Below are 11185 nucleotides of genomic sequence, written 5' to 3'. Positions count from 1 at the left end.
CTACATGGTGGAAGCTGCAGGATCTTCCAAACACTCAGCAGACTAGAGGGTACACGCCAAAGCTTTGGGTGGATCGTGAATCAGGAGTCAGCATGGAGTCACTGCTTTTATGGCTCCAGTCATCAAACATTTATGAGAGCTCCCTGTGTGTCAGCAACGGTGCTGCTCATCACAGTCACACAAGACCTGGCCTGCCCACTGCGGGAGCCACCAGCCACATTCAGTTTCTTGTCACACTCCCCCTGTTACGAATGCTCTATATTTGCATGAGGCTGATGTCTACCTTATGGAATGGGAAAGATGCAAGGGCAAAGCTCTCCCCCACTCTTAGGTCTGGGCTTTTCCTACTTCCATGGGTAGTGAAGTCCCTGTCTCCTTGAGGATTGGTGCTGTCCTGTGTGTGGTCCACAGTATTCACAGACCCTGTCTGTGTGGATGGTTTTGATTAGGGATCATGGCCCAATCACAGGAGATGTCTATATGGATGGTTTTGAGTAGGTTTCAAAGGATTCTGGCTGTGGTGTTCACAGGTTATATCTATATGTTCAGGTTTTAGTAGATTTGGGGAGGATCTGGAAGCAGACACTGTCTTCTCTGGAGAGTAGGCCTCAGATAACAGGCAAAACCCATCAAGACCTCATTCTCTTTCCACTTCAACCATTATGTTATGTAGAGTGTCACAAAACTTTCAGACTTTCCCTTGATCTTTACTTTGTTGCTTTTATGGATTCCTTTTGAAATCAAATTTGTTTAATTCCTGTGTGGACATTTTGGATAGTTCTTGTGTTCTATAACACACGTTTGGGAATAATAAGACAACCTGGTAGAATTGGTTCTCTCTTTCCATCTTGTGGATCCTGAGGCTCAAACTCAAGTCATCGGTCTTGGCAGCAAGCACCTGAACCCACTAAGCCATCTTACCATCCCCCTTTTGATTTTTTTAAGAACTGTTTTACAAATTATAAGAAATCTGGAATAGTGACAATTTCCGGTATGTCTCTCATTTCCACTTTTCTGCTTGAGGCAATGTGGACGCCTCTGTCCGACGAAGGGAAAGCCATTTACAAGGACAAGAAGGAAACAAAAGCACAAAGATTAATATTTCAAGATATAATCCTGCTGTTTCAGATAGTGAAAAACGTGGTTCTGCCTCTCGGCTGCCTACACAAATGGGCAAACACGAAAAATAGGAAACTCTATGAGAAGTCAGAGTGAAGCAATCCGGTGAGCAGAAAGGGGACTGTTGCCTGGCTCTGGCTCTACACAATGAGTAGATAAGGGCCGCTGGAGACCCTGGGTGTGGCTTCTCACAGAAAGATGATGTCTGAGCAAAGTGTGTCGACTAAAATGCACGTGAAGCAGAGAAGGGGAGGGTTCAAGCACAGAAAGAAAAGACTAAGCATACAGGTGAAGTGTAAGGGCTGTTTAAAGTACGAAGAGTCTGGCAAGGAGAGGTAAGGCTGACGAAATAGCAGGGAAGACCTTGATAATTCAAAGGAAGCATTTATCACACTGGAAGGGGAAGAAGATGTGCTTGCATTATTTGAATAAGTATTTTAATCAGCTTCCCGTGACTGTAACAAAATGCCTGAGATTATAATGAGAAAAGGTTTATTTTTTGCTCATGGTTGTAAAAGCTTCCAGTTTAAGACCAGGTGGACCGGTTGTTGCTTCAAAACCTCTGTTGAGGGGTCAGATCCAAAGGTGAGTGGTGTGTAGGAGAGCAAACTGCTTAACTTGTGGCCAGGAAGCACAGAGATAAAGAGGCAAGATCATGTGATAATCTCCTCCAAGGGCACAGCCGCCAGCAACCTAAGGACCTCAGTCTCATTTTCTCTCAGTGGCACTGCCCTGGGAATCAAGACTTTAACAGATTGACCTTTGGGGGAAGTGTCAATCAATGCCAAGAAGAAGCTAAGGCTATTTTTTGACAACGAATCTACATTGAACCCTAGCAGCCATATGTATGTGCATCCAGGAACACCGATGGAGGGGCAGGCTGAAGACAGAACCCCCTGCAGCAATGGCGGCAGGAGGCGATAGGGCATGAAACCGGGTGGCTGACTGTGAAAGGAAAACATCAACAGGGCTTTGATTCTTTGGAGCAGAGGGAGAGAAAAGAGTCAAATCAACTATGAACTTTGGGAAATGACCTAACAATCCGTGAACCAGTGATAATAGCTGTGTTCTACAGGTTTGCTGTCTCTGGGATAAGAAAGCAAGTTAAGTCCCTTTTATGAGGTAAGAAGGCCTAAGGCTCTCTCCTCTGGTCCAGGGCAGATGTCCAAGGAGTGGAGAGCCTAGAAGAACAGCACAAATAGACCTGCATTCCCTGTCTACACTCAGCCCTCGTATGGACAAATCACAGTCCTGCCACAGCTCACTCACACTGGGTTTTCATCTTCTTAGCCTCAGCCAAGTACTGGTTTCCGGTCAGAACTTGCCAGAGCATACTGGGACCCTCTGTTGCATTTTAAACCATATTTTAGATTTTATTTCTGAGCCCTTCCCCTAATAAATAAAGGGCCTCCACTTAAAGTTCTAGTATCCTTGTATCTTTTATTGCCCAAAACATCTAATCTCATCCTCCAAGCCCTGATTTTTAATCATCTTCAATAAAATAGCAGACTTATTTATTCCACATTCCTTAAATTTATAAGGAAAAATATGAGAAAAGATGCTATGAAAATGTTAGCTATCAATTGTTTTTAAGGAAAAAGAAAAGAAGAAAGCCCAAGCAATAAATTCTTTTCTTCCATTTATTTTAAATATTTGTGCCTGAGAAAAGTCTGGTAAAGGACAGATGAAGACTTTTCTTAAACACATGAAGGAAATCCAAGTACTTTCAAATTCTCTCAAAACTGGAGGCCCTGAGCCTTTACTATTTGACTTTACATCTCTGCCCGCCCATGTGACTTGAAGCGGGTTTTCTATAAGTCGATGCAATGGGAGCTGTGTGTGCTTCCAACCCAGAAAGAGAGCCATGGTAATTGGGTGAGCGAAAGATGTCTGGCCCGTAGACAGTAAATACGCATGGGAAGGAACATCAACAACAATAAAGACAAAGGGAGGCCATCACCAGGTGATGTCTTTGGCATTTCATCTTGGTGGTAGTCTACCGGTCAGATGTTGTAGTAGATCCGTTGTTGGTGACAAGCAGCTGTATTGTGTGACTGTAAAGAGAAAGCCGGTAGCATAGCGAGAGTGTCTGTGCTCGAACCTAAGGGAAAATGAGTCGAACTCAGTGGATTAATAAATATGATTATATATTAATAAACATATATTAAAATGGATGAATTATTATAAAGAATCACCACTCTCCACCAAAAGACCCATGGCTGGACCATCCATCACTCCCAAACACAGACTAGGAAGGGCTCTGGCCCATTTCAGCACCCTGTTCTGTTGTCCTCTTATCTAAGAACACTGCTCTAAGTGATGGCTTGGTAAACACAGTTATGAAAATAGGAATAGAATATTAATGAGCTAATCTACTGTGGCTCTTGTATTTAAGGATGATTTCCTAGAAATAATTATTTCAGCTCCCAAAGTTTCTGGCCCGTATTGACAGCTCATAAAAAGAAGTCTGGACAGAATTCTCTGGCACAGACCCTTCTGGCTCACACCATAGAGTGTTGATATTTGCAGGAGAGGAAGCAGGGAGGAAAATCTTGTTTTACCTCCACAGTGGATGATGTTTAGAATGCTGGGAGAAGTCTCATCAGCTGGGGTGCATTGCCCAAGTCATAAAGTCTATAGCAAGACTCTTACCAGCTCCTGGAATAGGTAACCTCTACCCTGGCTGCACGAGAGACTGGGGTGTTCTTGAAACACAGAAATTTCTGTATGTAACTAGAACCCCAGGCAAACTTAGAGAATTGGTTACCCCCACATTCCTTTCCACCTATGTCAGGCCCTGACTTGAGTGGAGAATGCTGGGAAAGAATACATGTTCCCTGGTTCCCTGCTAACAAGGAGGATAGAACTCAGTACTCAGTAAGCCTTTATATTTGTGAGTTCCACCTTTGCGGTTTCAACTAATCCTAGGCCAAAAATATCTGGGGGAAAAAATGTATCTATACTAAATGTGTACAGGTGCTTATGATATTCCCCACAACAGCACAGCACAACAACTAATTACACCTTATTTACACTGTATTAGGTATTATAAGTAACTCAGAGACAATTTTAAATATTCAGGAGGAGGTGTGAGGGTTATATACAGATTTTTCCACCATCTTCTTGTAGGGATGGGAGTTCAAAAATCGACCCCTTGGTAGCAACATCAGAGCGGAGCTCTGTGCATTGGCAGCCTCAGCCCACATTAAATAGGCTAGTCAGAAACTGTAGCAGGCTACAGAAGCATTCCATACATTTTAAAACGCAGAGTCTGTGCTCCTTACAGGTTCTGAGTCTGTGGTTAGTTATAGCATTAATAGGCTGCGTTTGAAAAGTACAAGGCTGGCCCTAGGCAGAATTCTAATGTACCTATTTTAGGTGTCTCAGACCCATCACTTTCTCCTTTCAAACCGAAGCAAAGTGCTTCCCACTGGCTGTTCCTCCCAGTAAAACCTGTTCCTGGGGAAAAAAACTAATACCAGCCATTTACTCATTAGTGTGAACGAAGTGCTGTCTCCCCAAGGCTGATTTAAATTGTTAAGCCTTATCTTTAATTATATTCTTCCATTCCTTCTACTAATAAATATTCGCTGAGAGCCTCCAATGACTATGTTGGGATAGAGTAAGTGAGAGTGATGCATAGCCCGCCCCCAGGGAACTTACAGCCTGTGGCCCCCACAAACTGTAGGCACCAGCTAGCCCATCTTTGGGGGAAGGGAAGGCTCTCCTTACTGCCTTCAACAAGGGGCTCCTAGGATGCCGCCAATGGAGATGGTCACAGTTATGAGTTGTGAGCGCCCTGTAGGAACTACTGGGATCCCCATATCTTCTCTCACTCCTCTATTCTATTTGTGCTAAATTGAAAGAGAATGTGGGGGTTCCAAAGAAGTATGGGCTGAAACAAAGCTGAAAATGGAGACCATTTTAAATTGATAAATGTAAATTTTTTGTTTGGATACCATTTTAAATTGAGAGACTTGAATTTTTTTGTTTGGGTTCGAAAGTAATTTGACGTCAAGGGTTGTGTCAAAATCACCCCAAGAAACACATCTGACGCACACAGCACAACCTTTGTGTCTGAGGCTGGGAACCGCTGAGCAAACGTGGTCCATCCTACTACGGAATTCAAGGCATCTATTTACAAGAGTAATTATATGAAAAATTGCCTGGATAAAGATGAAGAAATTTGTACAAGCATATGAAGAAGGATGATGAAGGAAAATGGGCAACTGCAAATTGTGGATGGATGGATGGGTGGGTGGGTGGATAGATGGATGGATGGATGTACAGATGGATGGACGGATGGATGGATGGGTAGGTGGATGGATGAATGGATGGGTGGATGGATGGGTGGGTAGATGGATGGATGGGTGGGTGGATGGATGGACGAACAGACGGACGGACAGAAGGATGGATGGACCAATGGATGGATGGATGGATGGATGGACATGTGGGTGGATGGATAGACGGATAGGTGGGTGGATGGGTGGGGGAGTGGCTACCGGGGCCCCATTTCTAACATTTCCCATTGTGGAGCTATTTGCAATTGATGGCTTTGGGGGAAGGAGAGTCATTTTTCTTTGAGAATAGTTAGTTGTCCGTGCTCCAAGGGATGCTCCCATGCATGGACATCTGGGCAGTACTAATTGGACTCAGTAGATTAAAAAATATAATTTTATATATAAATATATATGTTTAAAGATGAATGAAGAGCTACAGGCAACTAATTAATGGTTGCTGAGAGAGGAAAGATCAGCCTTCTCTAGGAATTAGCTCCTTGATAGGTTATCCAATCCCAAGAGGTCGGCCCCACACAGACAGACAGCACTAAATGAACTTAGCAGGTTGTGTTTATGCATATAGTGTGTGCATGTGTGTGTGTGCGTGCATGTGTGTGTGTGGTGTAAGAACAAGAAGTCAAGAATAAGAGGCCATGAATTGAGACAGGGAGCATGGATGCAGTTGGAGGGAGGAGAGAATGGAAAGATAATATAAATACTCACATATAAAATTCACAAAAACCAAATTAAAAAAATGAAGATTTTCTAATCCATACAAAAATAAAAAGCAAAAGAACTAAATAAAAATTACAAAAAAAAAAAAAAAGAGTGCTTGAGGTGGGTATGATTGAGACACATTGCACACCTAAACCCTTCCTGAGTCCTTTTCATGACAGAAAACGCCGCATGCTTCCTCCGGTCCTTCAGCCCCAGGCATGCGTCAGCTCGGGTCTTCTCCATGCTTTATTCAATTTGGAGACATAAGATGCAATTAGGCTGGAACCAGAAGAGGAAAAAGTCGATTTTGCTTTTTCACATTGAACCGTTTAGGTATATCCTCTGAGTTTTAGATCAGGATCCCACCACCTGCCTAATTACTCTTAACCTAATTACTTTGACCACACTGTAATTACTTTCTTGACCTTCGGTCTAACCACTAAGGAAGGCGGTAAAGAATTAACTGGGCTGAGCCATCACCTATGAGCCAGGTAGGTATATTATACACATGACTTTATTTAATCCATGGCTCAGTATTCCCATTTTATGGCTAAGCAAACAGGGGTTTGCTTACAATTAAGCACAGGCACCCACAGGCTGGCAATGCCCGAGCTGGGCCCCGAGCCGGGAGCGTGGCTTACCCGGGAGGGCGACTTGACCGTGCAACTGACCCAGTCTTCCCCATATTCAGTCATTGTTGCAGAAATGTTCACTTGAAACTTCTGTCATCCTGTCTCAATGCAGGCCCTCCCCATGTCTATCCAGTTTGTTTTAGAAAACAGAGATCCTTCTGGGGCCTATGGCTACCTGTTCTCGGAATGGAGAACCAATATAACCAGCAACTTGTTTCAGAATCAAGGGCTTCACAGCCTTGATAGAAAGAAAATTGCACTCTGGAAGATGTACAGTAGGCTTTCCAGATGGGATTTAGGGGGGTTAGAGTAAAGCTCATTCTGGATTATCCAGGGGCCCAAGGCAGTAGCAATGGTCCTTATATAAGAAGGCAGGAGGGTCGGGTTAGAGGAGATGTGGCAATGGAAACAGGAGAAAGAGAAAGATCTGACCACGCCTCAATGTGCAGGTGCTGAACCGGATGAAGGGACCGAGAGCCAAAAATGGCAGGCAGCCCTAGAAGCTGGAAATGGTGAGGTGACTTACTATAAGGATGAAACTTCTACCTTCAGTTTTAGGATTTTAACTTCCTAAATAATGTGCTTCTGAGCTGGGTCTAGTGGCCCAGGCCCGTAATCCCAGTTGTCATGGAGGCTGAGGCAGAAGGATGATAAATTCAAGGCCAATATGGACTAGACTAGAGAATGAGTTTGAGACCAACCTAGGCAACATCGTGAGACGGTTTCAAAGTAAAGAGTAAGAAGTGGGCTGGGGACATAGCTTAGTGGGAGAATGATGGCCTAGCATGCCCAAGTCTTAGGCTCAACCTTTAGCATGCGTGCGCTCACACACACACACACACACACACACACGAAACAAAAAACAAAAACAAAAAACCCAACAACAAATGTGTTTGTGTTGCTTTGAGTCATCGAGTTTGTAACATTTTCCCCCCTCTCTCTGTCTGTCTCTGTCTATGTCTCTCTCTCTCTATCTTGCTGTAGTTCTCACTTTCTTTTTAAAACCCAGATTGCTACCTGTGGTTCTCAGTCCCTGAAAGCTTGACTACCCCATGTGCTCCCACAGCTGCGCTCCTGGAACTTGCTTGAAGGATCTAGAAGGATCCTTCATTCAAGGTTAGAAAAGCTCATATGAAGAAGGGCCTCCTCAATCAGGAAACGTCAGCCTCTTGAATGAATGTGACACTGGGAGGAACGCACATCAAGTGGTAAGGAGGAGCTGCGTGCCTAACCTGCTGCCTTCACTAGATCAATCCTGATAATCAATGGGGGTGACTGTGAGCGTCACAGCTCTGAGGGGAACAGTACCCTGGCAGTTGGGAGTCAAGGAGTATCACAAAGTCCACTGTACAACAACCCTCACACAAGAGGGAGGGGGAAAAAACAGGAATATGGCTGCCTCTGCTCAAGGGAGAAGCAGTAGAGAACGGAGCAGAAGGCGGGGTTTTTATATGGTTTCTTGGGGAAGGGGGCAGAGTTTTCCAGAATGGCTATTTCCAGGGTGGGGATTGGTGGCATTTCAAGCACAGAGTTTGGGGTGTGTTCAGGGATTGATGGGATTTCAAGTCCTGAACTTGGACTCTTTACTCAGTAGGGTGGGGGCTGGGTCCGGCCGTTAAGGAAGGTCTATGGGTGGAACCTGGTGGTTGGAGGGTCCCGAGGAGAGGGGCCTGGTCACTCATGTGCCTCGAGGGGCTCACAGTGATAAATGTCACAGGTAGCTGGGCCTTGCATCCTCTGGTGATTTTCTGCAGCAGCGACAGGAAGGTAATAAAATAGCCTAGAACGGCCCCTCTGTTTGAATAGTCATTCTCTAGTAAAGAACATCTCCAGTCCGGCGGTGGTGGCGCACACCTTTAATACCAGCACTCGGGAGGCAGAGGCAGGCGGATCTCTTTGAGTCTGAGGCAAGCCTGGTCTACAAGATCTAGTTCCAGGACAGGCTCCAAAGCTACAGAGACACCCTATCTCGAAAAAAAAAAAAAAAAGCAAAAACAAAAACAAATAACAACAACAAAACAAAACAAAACATAAAATCTGAAGAATTGCCCTCATGCAGGAGCCATAAGCTGACCTCAGCTCTGCTAGTGGCAGGAAGACAGAATCAAGCAATGTGAGGGTCACTGGAAGGCCTAGGAGTCAGGAGGGGATAAAGATGAAGAGGGGAGAGAGAGGACACACAATGGGGAGAGGAGAAGGAAGGACAGAGGAGGGAGAGAAAGAATAAAGAGGGAGGAAAAGAGGGGGAAAGGAGAGAAGGGAGGAGGAAGAAAAGAAGGAATTGGAATCAAGAAGAAAGGATGGATAAAAACACAGCAGTGGAGGAGACGAATGTTTGGGTGACAATATTTATGAGCAATAACCGATGACTGTAACAATAAGACAGACTTATTTCTGGGAAGACTATTCCTAAATGAACTTACCATGTCAAAGCGAATATTTCTATAACGTGGTAACCACAGAATGTGTTAACTGGATTCAAACTGTTGGAAGTGTGGGGGGAGGGGAGGCATCTGACCACCTGAGTTCACTTCAGCCTTTTTATTTTTTTTCCTTACCATAGACACAACCCAAGGAGGGTATCCGGAAGTCATCCTAAGATCAGGGATGACCTTGAGCTGCAGGTGCAAGGCCCTCAAGTTCAAAGCCTGCCTCCGGGAGGAGCACAGCCCCTCCACCCTCCCCTCGGGGATAAGCAGCCCTCCAGCTGCCTGCCTAGAGACGAGGACTTGGTTCCCTCCTACCCAGCTTTTCTAAAGCTGGGCCCCGAAGAGCATGCCTGCGTGAGGATTATCCGTGTACTCTGAGGTCGAGGCAGCTCGAAGCAGCTGCTGGAACAAATTGATTTCTACTTAGGTGCTCTGGCTGATTAGGGCTTTTGTCTTCCCCGTGAGATTTGCTCACTTATCTATACCAAGGAATAACCTGGCTTGAGCTGATACCACCAAGGCCGCCATACAAAAATGCCCCGGCACGTCCTCCCTGATCTAATAGCTCAATGAAACTGCCGGAGAGGCTTCTTTGGGTCTAAGAAATCACGGAAGGCAGGAGGGTGTGAGGTCCCATCAGATTTATTTTTAAGGAAATACTTAGAGGTGACTTAGGATTCTGCAGAGGCTAGTAACCAGCTCAGACACTTAAACGACTGTGTGGTGTGAGTTCCTTCATCTCCCTGCCCCCCAGTTCCCTCAACTGCTGTGCTCCTGGGCTGTCTTTGTGGTGTCTTTGAACCAATAACCATGCAAAGGGCTCCATTTTCTGCCTATATCTCAGTGGCACCTCCGTTTTGATTACACAGAACATTTTTTGAGTCACTTGTTAGGAAACTTTCTTCAATCCCAAGGAACACATCTTCTCTAAGTTTGAAGTCAGTTCATTTTCCTCTGCCTTCCTTCAGTTCTTCCTTTAGGAGGAGCTCATCATCATGGTAATTGAAATGCCATTCACAAGGATCTTTCCCCTGGTCACAGAGGAGGAGAGGGAAGGGAGAGAAGCCAAGCTGGACAACCAGACAGCACAAATCGCTAACAGTGAGCTTGTTTTTTTTTTAATTTTTGTAATTCAGACGCAGAGACTAAATGCTACAAAAAAAGTTTATGGAACTAAATGGAACAGTTTGTGCATTTAGGATAAATTCAAAATACGGTAGGGGTTGGAGAAACTGAAGAGCAGTGGCTTTACCCAGTTCCTCATGTGGTAGTGAGCATCAACCATAAGATTATTTCCATTGCTACTTCATAACTGCAATTTTGCTGCTTTATGAATCATAATAGATATCTCACATGCAGGATATCTGATACATGACCCCTGGAAAAGGGTCATTTGACCCCTCCCAAAGGGGTCATGACCCACAGGTTGAAAACCCCTGCTGTAGAGGGTTACACAGAGCCTAGAGCCTGTACTGGGAGATGCCTTGGGTCCTGCACGTGGGACAGACAGGGATGCACAGGCAGGAAGGCTCCAAGTCGCTTTCTAGGATCAGAAATATTGGCCATGGACTCAGGAGCCCTGCCATATGCTTCTATGAACTGGGGCCCACAAGGTTTTGCTTTCTTATCCCTAACAAGACTGATCCTCTAACTCCCAGGGGACCATGGGAGGCTTGATGAGGTAATGTCTCCTAAGGGGAGACTATTCACAGACTCTTCTGGTAAAATACAAATTATAACCAGGTGAAGTCACGAAGTCTAAAATGGAAATTCTAGAGGTATAATACTCGGAACTTAACATGGGGTGCACAACCTTCCTCCCTCAGACAGCGCCAAGAACATTTGACATGTCAGGTTTTCTCGCCTTCCCTACCACTTCTAACACTGGCCTGCGGTTTCCCTGCCACTCCTAACACTGGCTGGTGGTGTGAGTTTGGGGCTGTAATGTGGAAAAGGCACAGCTGGCCTTCTGTGAGCGAGGAATGGTGTTCCAAAGTAAGTCAGGATG

Source organism: Chionomys nivalis, chromosome 15, assembly GCF_950005125.1.
Source record: "Chionomys nivalis chromosome 15, mChiNiv1.1, whole genome shotgun sequence".
Classification (NCBI taxonomy): domain Eukaryota; kingdom Metazoa; phylum Chordata; class Mammalia; order Rodentia; family Cricetidae; genus Chionomys; species Chionomys nivalis.
This window is presented reverse-complemented; position numbering follows the sequence as displayed.